The 11,545-nt window shown below is 47.3% G+C and overlaps 1 long non-coding RNA gene across 1 annotated transcript in view; it reads right to left on the bottom strand.

Moving 5' to 3' along the window:
- Positions 1-1,632: 1,632 nt before the first annotated feature.
- LOC308191375 overlaps positions 1,633-11,545 on the bottom strand; it is a 45,172-nt gene continuing 35,259 nt past the window's right edge. The window contains exon 2 of the long non-coding RNA XR_013947925.1: positions 1,633-3,529. This is a non-coding gene — a long non-coding RNA (uncharacterized lncRNA). The remainder of the gene's footprint in view (positions 3,530-11,545) is intronic.

Here is an 11,545-nt window from a genome sequence, read left to right as displayed (position 1 = left end):
AGGCTAATTAGGAATGCGGTTTTAACAGCGCGGGTGGTGGCTTGTGGGGTGTTTTTAAAGTTTTTAAATAGAAATGGCAGGATGATTGGGGTTAGGAGGATTGTCAGCGTGAGTAGTGTGAGGGAGTTGATTAGTAGTGTGGGGTTCACTACTTTTACTTGGATTTGCACCAAGATGGGTGGTTCCTAAGACCAGTGGATTGCTGTTATCCTTTAAAAGTAAGGGGGCTGAGGTTTTAGGCTCAGATGTAAGAGTTAGCAGCTCTTGTTGGTTAAACCCTCCCCTCGGCAGGTAAGAAGGTTTGAACTTCTATTCTTAGAATCACAGTCTAATGTTTGGTTTAAACTATACTTGCATGAGGGGATTCCGGAGATCAGTTCGGGTTTGAGGATTAGGAGGAATATTGGGATAATGTGGAGTGTTATGAGCAGGTGTTCTCGCGTGGTTGAGTTTTGCATAGATGTGATGTGGGAGGGGATTGAGCCTCGTTGGGTCATTAGTAGTATGAATAAGGTGTAGGAGGCGGTTAGTAGGGTTGCGATTCCTGTTAGGATGATCGTGAAGGCAGATCAGTTGAATAAGGTGATTATAATGGTTAGCTCTGCTATGAGGTTTGTTGTTGGGGGTAAGGCTATGTTTGTTAGATTGGCCAGCAATCATCAGGTAGCTATGAGTGGTAGGAGAGGTTGTAGGCCTCGTGTGAGTAGTAGAATTCGGCTGTGCGTACGTTCATAGTTTGTGTTGGCTAGGCAGAATAGTATGGAGGAAGTTAGTCCATGGGAAATTATTAGGATCATTGCCCCTGAGAATGATCAGTGGGTTTGGATTATTCCTGCGGCGATAACTAGGCCTATGTGGCTAACGGATGAATAAGCGATTAGTGATTTTAGGTCTGTCTGTCGTAGGCAGATTGAGCTAGTCATTAGGGCGCCTCATAGGGCCAGGGTTAGGAAGGGGTAGTGCAGGAGGTTGGACAGTGGGCCCATAAATAGAGTGACTCGTATAATTCCGTATCCTCCTAGCTTTAGTAGTAGGGCGGCGAGGAGTATTGAGCCTGCGATGGGTGCTTCTACGTGGGCTTTTGGCAGTCAGAGGTGTAGGCCGTATAGTGGGGCTTTTACTATGAATGCTATGAGCAGTGCTAGACCTGATAGTATTCCTGTCCATGAGGTGGATAGGGTTGGGTGGGTTAGTTGTAGGGTTGGCAGGTGCAGGGTGCCAATTTTCACGTATAGGTGTATGATTGTGATTAGCAGGGGTAGAGAGCTTACTGGCATGTAGAATAGCAGGTAGATGCCAGCGCTTAGGCGTTCTGGTTGGTTCCCCCATCGGGTGATTAAGATTAGGGTGGGAATGAGGGTTGCTTCAAATGAGATGTAAAATAGTGCTAGTTCTGTGGTGGAAAAGGCTAGTAGGATGAATGGCTGGACTGCGACTAAGGTTGAGATAAAGATTCGTTTGCGTTGTAGGGGTTCTTGTTGCAGGTGGTTTTGGCTTGCTATGATTATGAGTGGGAGTAGTCAGCAGGATAGTACTAGGAGGGGGGATGAGATTTGGTCAATTCCTGTTCAGTTGGATAAAAATTTGTAGGGGTAGTTGTTGTCGACGGAGGGAAGACACAAACGCTCAATATGAGTGTTAAGTATGCTTCAGCTTTAATGGATAGCTCAATTGTCTTTTATCGTGTACAGGATAATTAGCTCATACATATTGCAAAAGCCAAGCTCCTTATTGGTAAGCGTCATCTACTGCCCTATCTGTTAGTTCCGCATTCTTCTATCCGCTAGTTCCCATTTCTAATCTAACTATAACTCCCAGGGCAGTATGCCCTCTACTATCATTGTTTCTAATTGCCTGGGATTTCTCACAAGAGTTCCCAGACAAGCCTTGCGTACGTGTCTTTGCTCTTGTTTCTCTAGACCAGCTGGGTGCGGTAATCCGCCATTTCCTTATCTTGCAGCTGCATGATATCAATGTGATTACGTGCAGCGAGCCAGTCCTCAACAATTCCCCCGTTTTTATTTTGAACCAAAAGCTTTCTATAGATTTTTCTATCAATCACCGCACACACTGCAATAAGCAAGGTACAATAAGCAACAGGGTCAAAAATCTCATGCAGAACTACGATTGTAAAGTAGTGTGCCTACTAGAATCTACATCAGTCAACAAGCCACTAAGCGCTAGGAATGTTGCTTCGCAGCGATACTGCTTCTTACTCACACAGCACAATCACACAATCACACAATCACGCAGAGAGGCCTCTTGCACTTCTCATTCATACCACAAGACAATATCACTTAAAATAATTTGTGTGCAGCTTCAGGAGGTCCTTGTCTGCTCCCGTGGTGAGCGGCTGAGAGTGGAGACCCCTCCGAGGAAAAATGCTCGGGGTGCACCTAGGGGCGTCCGTTCCACAGTCGATCCCACAGCCGAGCAGAGCGGCTCCTGGCGCAAGGAAGGATGCTATTATAGTTTGTATAATGACAGCAAAGAGATGCATTGCAATAAGGAGCACGTGTGGCATTGACCCCCTTTACACATGCTATTACTGTTGCTAGAAAAACCCTACTAGTTAACTGCTCGAGCCTTTTTATTAGGCAACTAAATACTACTCGCGCCGCTACTATAATTAGGACAATTATTAGTAGTAAGCGTAGCCCTTCTTTTATCAGACCCAATATCCAACCCCCCATGTTCCCAAACCAATTTGCAAACAGTTCATCAAGCCAATTATCTTGGACCACTATCTTCTTGGTGTGGTCTCTCAGCCATTTCAGTTGCTCGTGGACTGACTCGCCATGGTCCGAGAGATTAAAACAGCACATTCCTTCGAGCTCTTCACACCCGTGGCCCTGTGCCAGCAGTAGAAAATCAATCGCCGCTCTGTTCTGTAATACAGCGTGTCGCAGGCTGTCCAGGTCCTGGGCCATTTCTGTGAGTATCTGCGTAGTCACATTTAATGTTTTCACCACTGTACTTCAAATCTACATTTTACAAAGTGACCAGCAAGTGTGCCACATTAACTGACCAACCTCTGAGATTTTACCTTTCATACCAGTGTCTTCTTGGGCTCTTTTAATTAAACACGTTTCTCATTCAAGTGAATTGAAATGCTTCAGTTGGTTTTATTCTCAGGAGCCTCATAAAAAACAAAGATATTGCACCCTCTTTGTTCAGTTATTCAATGTTTGTCTCTTTCACAGCAAATAATTACTTCATTGAAGTTAAAACTTCCAAACATAACTTACTAATAGTCTCCAATTTCAGCTCAGATCACTCGTTGAAAATACTCTGCTAAATACAGATAACTTACAATAACTTTAACAGTTAATTGTCCATAACAAACACCATGGTTTTTCTCCAGACCAATGCTCAAATTTTAAGACCACCCTTTAATATTTCTTTGTACAGGTGAAAAACAGTCTTCAATTTTCTAGTCTTGTTTTAAATATAAAAGTTGGAAGGGACATTCAAGTTTCAAGTCTCCACTTTTTTTTTTTTTTTTTTTTTTTTTTTTTTTTTTTTTTTTCTCTCAACTGTCCAGTGCAGGAAAAAATTCTCACAAAATTTCACAGACCTAAAATGTGCAAGCTAGTTTCTCTCCCCTCTTTTTTTTCAAATGTCACATTTGCTTGTTTTACAGCCCAACAAGCTAGTTTCCCTAGACTAGCCATAGCATGAGCCACAGCCACTCCAGGCACAAGTGCCGCTGAAAAGAACCTTTCAGCAGGACCCCAGAGTTCGACCTGGTCATCGCAGTCACTCCCCAAAGTTTTTGAGACTGCGTCTCGTCCGTCGTTTCCATTGTTGAGTAATGTTTCGCAATTCTTGACTGTGTAGGTCAGGGGCAAACAAAGTCAAGCGTCCCAAATAGCATGGCCCACCGTGTGCATTTGCTGGAATCCCCTGCCAGGCTCGATCTCCACAGATCAGGAATATACCAGGTGGTAAGGCCTTAGCAGTTTGCCTTGGCCATGTGCTTGACTCGTTCCCGTATGCCCCCATGGTGGTGTTGGTGGTGTCGTTGTACCCGCAATAGCTGCTATTAGCTTCGAACCCCCTTGTGTGAGAGGTCACATTCTGTCTCAATCCCATTGTCAACATCGCCATTCCTCCCGTCGATCCAAACGCTCTCGATCCTCGTGATTGATTATGTAGTGGGGGAACATTTTCAGTCAAGTGTGGCAAAGGCACCAATTGAGCCAATCGAGTTCCCTTCGGTATATGTAGCGGAGGGAACATGGCTGATACCATAATTTGTATCTCCCCAGTAAAGTCCTTATCAATAAGTCCTGTTAACACTAAAGCCCCATTTAATGTCGCCGATGACCTTCCAATCAGAAGTGCTCCAACAGGCTCATTATTAATTTTTACAGGTCCCATAACGCCTGTTTTCACCCCAACAGGCTTATTGTCCATCAAAGTCACATTTACTGCGGTTGCCAAGTCCAATCCCCAGGCTCCCTCTGGTGGCTGGTTGGAGGTGAAAGGATTCGTCTCGGTTGGAGTCTCCGCAGCTGCCGCCGCTGTTGAGGGAAAAGCCGCTTTTTGTGTCATCGCGGGGCGGCGGTTCCCGCTGGTCTTCCCGTTTCCCTGGGTCTTCCGCCGGCAAGCGGTTTCATTATGCGTATTAGATCGGCAAGAGGGACACCACACACTAGCCGTCCCACATTGCCTCTTCATATGACCCGCGATGCCACACCGATAGCAGCGTAGTGCAGGTCTTCTCGACGAGTGAGGTCCTTTTCCACTTTGCAGGGGGGCAAGGGCGGCGAATACCTGCGACTGACTAGCCTGCAGTCCCTGAGTAATCCTTTCCCCTACCCCCAAAAGCTCATGCAGCGTGACCCCGTATAATGGATCTCCGGGCTGACGTTGCACCGCAACTTCCTCCTGACAAGCTGATTGCCAATGGGCATTAAACAGCAGGATCTGATGCTGCGTCAGTATTAGTTTCATGATATTACGAATGTCGCCGGGGAGCAACACGTTAGTGGACCACAGATAGTCTAACATCTGTTTCGTTGGCTCCCCACGTATTCCTGACTCATTTACCGTGGCACGCAATTGGGTCAGTATTTTCCAGTCCAGATTTGTCATAGTAACAGTTATCTGGCCCTGGGCGTCTGGTGGAGAATACACCACGGGGAAGGCGCCTACAAGCTCTGTCGCTGCCCCCACATCACCTTCACGTAACGCCTCCCCTGCTATTTTCGCCCAGAGTCCTGCTCTCTCCGACCCCCCTGATTCAAGTCGCATATCTTTCAAAAATGGATTCTTATGTCTCCCCTCGCCTGCCGCCTCTCCCTCGGGAGTTTCCAGGGGTAGAGGAGGCGCACTGGGTTGTGCTCCCTCCTCCCCTCCCCCGGGGGCCGGGGGTAGAGGAGGCGCACTGGGTTGTGCTCCCTCCTCCCCTCCCCCGGGGGCTTTCATAGTGAATTGCCGGACTGATGGAGGGAGGGGGTACGGATTGGTCTCTTCATCTGCCCTCATCGTTTTGCGCAGCCGCTGTGTCGCAGCGGCTGCCACTTTCTGCTCTACCCGATATATCGTTAAAGCGTTCGTGACGGCCCGCCAAGGCTTTGCCAACTTCTTAGCCGTCTTATTCTCACTAATCATTTCCTCAAACAATATATCGCCAAACTTACGCCACTCATCCTCCTCAAACAAATTATCAGAGTTAGTAAAACAGCCCTTCGCCACCCCGTAGGCCACTAACCCCGGTAATTCTTTATGACAATCTATATCTGGCATCTTACGCTTTTCTAAAAAGCACTTAAGTAAATTAATTGCCGCTTGTTTCTCCATGCTTACTCACGGTGCCGTTGCCCCCGTGCAAAGCGTGTCTTACGCTTTTCTAAAAAGCACTTAAGTAAATTAATTGCCGCTTGTTTCTCCATGCTTACTCACGGTGCCGTTGCCCCCGTACAAAGCTTCCGTTCGCGGCGTTCCGGCGGGACCCGCTATGGGTTCGTCCCGGGCGCTCTTCCCGAGTCGCCTTCTGCTCGCCCCAATCTTATGTTCCGCGGATTCCGGGTTACGTAGTCAGAACCGGCTTTCCCCTTGTACTCCGTCGCCTAATACCGGCTTACTCGTTCAGGGTTCTCGTCCAGCAAGGCCTGTTCGGGCGCCATTTGTTGTCGACGGAGGGAAGACACAAACGCTCAATATGAGTGTTAAGTATGCTTCAGCTTTAATGGATAGCTCAATTGTCTTTTATCGTGTACAGGATAATTAGCTCATACATATTGCAAAAGCCAAGCTCCTTATTGGTAAGCGTCATCTACTGCCCTATCTGTTAGTTCCGCATTCTTCTATCCGCTAGTTCCCATTTCTAATCTAACTATAACTCCCAGGGCAGTATGCCCTCTACTATCATTGTTTCTAATTGCCTGGGATTTCTCACAAGAGTTCCCAGACAAGCCTTGCGTACGTGTCTTTGCTCTTGTTTCTCTAGACCAGCTGGGTGCGGTAATCCGCCATTTCCTTATCTTGCAGCTGCATGATATCAATGTGATTACGTGCAGCGAGCCAGTCCTCAACAGGGTAGTAGGTTGGGATTAATCACTGTAGGCTTAGGGCAGCGATTAGGAGGCTGTATAAGGTGGTGTTAGTCCATAGAAATTTTGGTGGAGACAGCAGGGCTGTTGGAAGAAGTATGATTGTGGGTAGGATGATTTTTAGCATTGCAGGAGGTTTAGGTTGTGTAGATGGTCGGAGCCATGTGTGCGGGTGGAGGCTACTAGGATGGCCAGGCCTGTGCCCGCCTCACACGCTGAGAAGGTTAGCATGAGAATTGGTACCATGGTGAATGAGGAGACTTGGTTTTCGATGGATCATATTGATAGGCCTACGAATATCGATAATATTATGCTTTCAAGGCATAGTAGGGCGGATACTAGGTGGGTTCGGTGGAAGGCTAGTCCTAGTCCGCTGAAAATGAAGGCTGAGTAGAAGCTTAAATGTAGGGGCGACATAAAAAAGTTACAGGGTTGGCTGTAATCTGCTGGGTCGAAACCAGCTATCTTTTTGGTTAGACTAACTTTCTGTTATTCTGCTCATTCTAGGCCCCCTTGAATTCACTCGTAGGCCAGTCCGAGTGTTAGGAGAAGGAGGATCACTACAGTTCAGGTGAGGGTCATTAGGGGGGATTGGAGTTGGACGGCTCATGGCAGGGGGAGTAGGAGGGCGATTTCTAGGTCGAATAGGACGAACAGGATGGCTACTGAGGAAGAATCGGACTGAGAATGGTAATCGAGCAGATCCAAGTGGGTTGAATCCACATTCGTACGGTGAGAGTTTCTCTGAGTCGGGGTTTATTTGGGCGAGTCAGAAGTTTAATGCGGTTAGGGCGGCGCTTAGGATTGATGATAGGGCGAATATGAACATGAGTGCGTTCATTGCTCTCCTCTGGGTTTATACCAGATTCTAGAGATTGGAAGTCAATTGTAATTAATATACTAGAAGAGCAAGATCCTCATCAGTAGATGGTTATGTAGAGGAATAGTCAGATGACGTCTACGAAGTGTCAGTATCAGGCTGCTGCCTCGAATCCGAAGTGGTGGTCTGATGTAAAGTGGAACTTGATCAGTCGGAAGAGGCAGACGGTCAGGAAGGAGGATCCGATGATTACGTGGAGTCCGTGGAATCCAGTGGCAACGAAGAAGGTAGATCCGTAGACGCTATCGGCGATTGAGAATGGGGCTTCGTGGTATTCTATTGCTTGTAGGGCTGTGAAGTAGAATCCCAGGAGGATCGTTAGGGTTAGGGCGTGGATGGCGTGTTTTCGGTTTCCTTCTGTGATGCTGTGATGGGCTCACGTTACGGTAACGCCTGAGGCTAGTAGGATGGCTGTGTTTAGTAGGGGGACTTCTATCGGGTTGAGTGGTTTAATTCCTGTTGGGGGTCATTGGCCTCCTAGTTCTGGGGTTGGGGCCAGGCTCGAGTGGAAGAACGCTCAGAAGAACCCTAAGAAGAAGAATGCTTCGGATGTGATGAAAAGGATTATGCCGTATCGTAGGCCTTTTTGGACTGTGGGAGTGTGATGGCCTTGGAAGGTGCTTTCTCGTACAATGTCTCGTCATCATTGGAGTATTACTAGGAGTATTGAGATGAGGCCTAGGGTTAGTAGTATGGATGAGTTGTAGTGGAATCACATGATTAATCCTGAGGTTGTGAGTAGGGCGGCGGCTGCCCCGAAGATTGGTCAAGGGCTTGGGTCAACTATGTGGTATGAGTGTGCTTGGTGTGCCATTAGATGTTTTCTTGTAAGTATAGGCTTAGAAGGAGCACGAAGACGTAGGCCTGGATTATGGCTACTGCTACTTCTAGGATGGTTAGGAGTAGTAGGATGATTATTGTTAGGATGGATACTGCAGGAAGGGTGGGTATTAATGCAATGGAGGCTGTAGAGATGAGTTGGATGAGTAAGTGTCCTGCTGTAAGGTTGGCTGTAAGGCGGACTCCGAGGGCTAGGGGGCGGATTAGTAGGCTGGTTGTTTCGATCAGGATTAGTGCGGGGATTAGGGGTGTAGGGGTACCTTCGGGTAATAGGTGGGCTAAAGAGGCTGATGGTTGGTTTCGTAGGCCTGTTAGTAGTGTGGCGAGCCATAGTGGGAAGGCTAGGGCTATGTTCATAGATAGTTGGGTGGTTGGGGTGAATGTATACGGAAGGAGGCCTAGAAGGTTGATTGTAAGAAGTATGATTATTAGGGATGTAAATATTATGGCTCATTTGTGGCCATTTTTGTTGAGTGGGACTATTAGTTGTTTTGTGATTAGGTGAAGGAGTCATGTTTGGATAGTAGAAAGGCGGTTGTTGATTCATCGGTTGTTTGGGGACGGGAATAGTAGGGCTGGGAAGAGTAGGGATAGTAGGATTAAGGGGATGCCAAATAGATTGGGGCTGGAAAATTGGTCAAAGAAGCTTAGGTTCATGGTCAGGATCATGGTGTGGGTTTGGTAGTGAGGGAGGTCTTATTTGATGGGGGGTTGGTTGTGGTGAAGGCTAGTAGTTTTGGTTGGATGAGGAGTGCTAGGGTTAATCAGGTTATAATTATGATTGAAAATCATGGTGCGGGGTTAAGCTGTGGCATATCATTAAGGAGGGGGAAGTCCCTCTTTGGCTAGCTTAAAAGGCTAGTGCTGTTGCATAGCTTCTTAATGATTAGGATGATGATAGAAGGGACGATCAGGCCTCGAAATGTGGGAGTGGGGTTGATTCTACTACAATGGGTATGTAGCTGTGATTAGCCCCGCAAATTTCTGAGCATTGTCCGTAAAAAATCCCAGGCCGGGTGGTAATGAATGAAGTTTGGTTTAGTCGGCCTGGGATTGCGTCTGTTTTAACTCCGAGCGTTGGGACTGCTCAGGAGTGGAGTACGTCTCCTGCAGTAATGATCACGCGGATGGGGGATTCTATTGGGATAACTACGCGGTGGTCAACTTCTAGCAGTCGGAAGTGGCCGTTGGGTAAGTCTGGGGTGGGCACTATGTAGGAGTCGAATGATAGGTCTTTGAAGTCTGTGTATTCGTAGCTTCAGTATCATTGGTGGCCGATGGCTTTTAGGGTGAGGTCTGGTTCATCGATTTTGTCCATTATGTAGAGGATTTGTAGGGATGGGAGGGCGAGGAGTACCAGGACGATAGCAGGTAGGATTGTCCAGATCAGCTCTACTTCTTGGGCGTCTACAGCATTGGACGAGAGTTTTTCTGTTAGTATGTGGGCTAAAAGGTAGAGAACTAGGCTGCAGATAGCTAGGGCAACGATTAGGGCGTGGTCGTGGAATTCAACGAGTTCTTCTATGATGGGTGATGAGGCGTCTTGGAATCCTAGTTGGGAGTGGTTGGCCACATGAGATGTACAGGATTTTTACCTGTGATTTAGTCTTGACAAGGCTATGTAATTGGTTTACTAACGTCTCATAAGAAAGAAGCATGAGCGGTTAATGCAGTTGGCTTGAAACCAGCATGTGAGGGTTCGATTCCTTCCTTTCTTGTACTTGGACGAAGGCCGGTTCCTCGAAAGTATGGTATGGGGGAGGGCAGCCGTGGATTCATTCAACGTTTGTGGTAGTTAGTTCTGGTTGTAGGACTTTTCGTTTGGCCGAAAAGGCTTCTCAGATGATGAATATTAGTATGATTACGGCTACTATTGAGATTAGGGAGCCGATGGAGGAAATGGTGTTTCATAGTGTGTAGGCGTCGGGATAGTCTGAGTATCGTCGGGGTATTCCTGCTAGGCCTAGGAAGTGCTGGGGGAAGAACGTTAGGTTTACTCCTGTAAATATTACCCCGAAGTGGGCTTTTGCTCATGTTTGGTGTAGGGTAAACCCAGTGAGTAGTGGGAATCAGTGAGTAAATCCTGCTAGAATGGCAAAGACGGCGCCTATGGATAGGACGTAGTGGAAGTGGGCAACTACGTAGTACGTGTCGTGCAGGGCGATGTCTAGGGAAGAGTTTGCAAGAACGATTCCTGTTAATCCTCCGATGGTAAATAGGAAGATAAATCCTAGAGCTCATAGTATTGGGGGGGGTCTCATTTGATTGTTCCTCCGTGCAGGGTGGCTAGTCAGCTAAATACTTTGATTCCGGTAGGGATGGCAATGATTATAGTGGCTGATGTAAAGTAGGCTCGGGTATCAACGTCTATTCCTACTGTAAACATGTGGTGAGCTCAGACGATGAATCCTAGGAAGCCGATGGATAGTATGGCTCAGACTATTCCCATGTAGCCGAAGGGCTCCTTTTTGCCTGAGTAGTACGTGACTACGTGTGAGATGATTCCGAACCCCGGTAGGATCAGAATATAGACTTCTGGGTGTCCGAAGAATCAGAATAGGTGTTGGTACAGGATTGGGTCTCCTCCTCCAGCGGGGTCGAAGAATGTGGTGTTTAGGTTTCAATCAGTTAGTAATATTGTAATACCGGTGGCGAGTACGGGGAGTGATAGAAGGAGTAGGATGGCGGTAATTAGTACGGATCAGACAAATAGTGTCCACTTCCACTACGTCCTATCCATAGGCGCCGTCTTTGCCATTCTAGCAGGATTTACTCACTGATTCCCACTACTCACTGGGTTTACCCTACACCAAACATGAGCAAAAGCCCACTTCGGGGTAATATTTACAGGAGTAAACCTAACGTTCTTCCCCCAGCACTTCCTAGGCCTAGCAGGAATACCCCGACGATACTCGGACTATCCCGACGCCTACACACTATGAAACACCATTTCCTCCTAGTCCTAGGACTTAGAGAAACTCCAGTACTAAAAATAGTAAACACAAGCAATAATTTCATATACTTCACTCTCACTCACCACTCAACTATCAGCTAACCACACCCCCGTCCACATAGCTTAACACAAAGCATGGCACTGAAGTTGCCAAGATGGCATAAAACATGCCTGCGGACAAAAGACTTAGTCCTAACCTTACGGTTGGTTTTTGCTAAATATATACATGCAAGTATCCGCGCCCCAGTGTAAACGCCCTCGACCACCTACCCCCATACAGGCCTTGAGGAGCGGGTATCAGGCACACCCAAG

The sequence above is a fragment of the Anser brachyrhynchus genome, assembly GCF_964034855.1.
Source record: "Anser brachyrhynchus genome assembly, contig: SCAFFOLD_160, whole genome shotgun sequence".
NCBI lineage: Eukaryota > Metazoa > Chordata > Aves > Anseriformes > Anatidae > Anser > Anser brachyrhynchus.
This window is presented reverse-complemented; position numbering and strand designations above follow the sequence as displayed.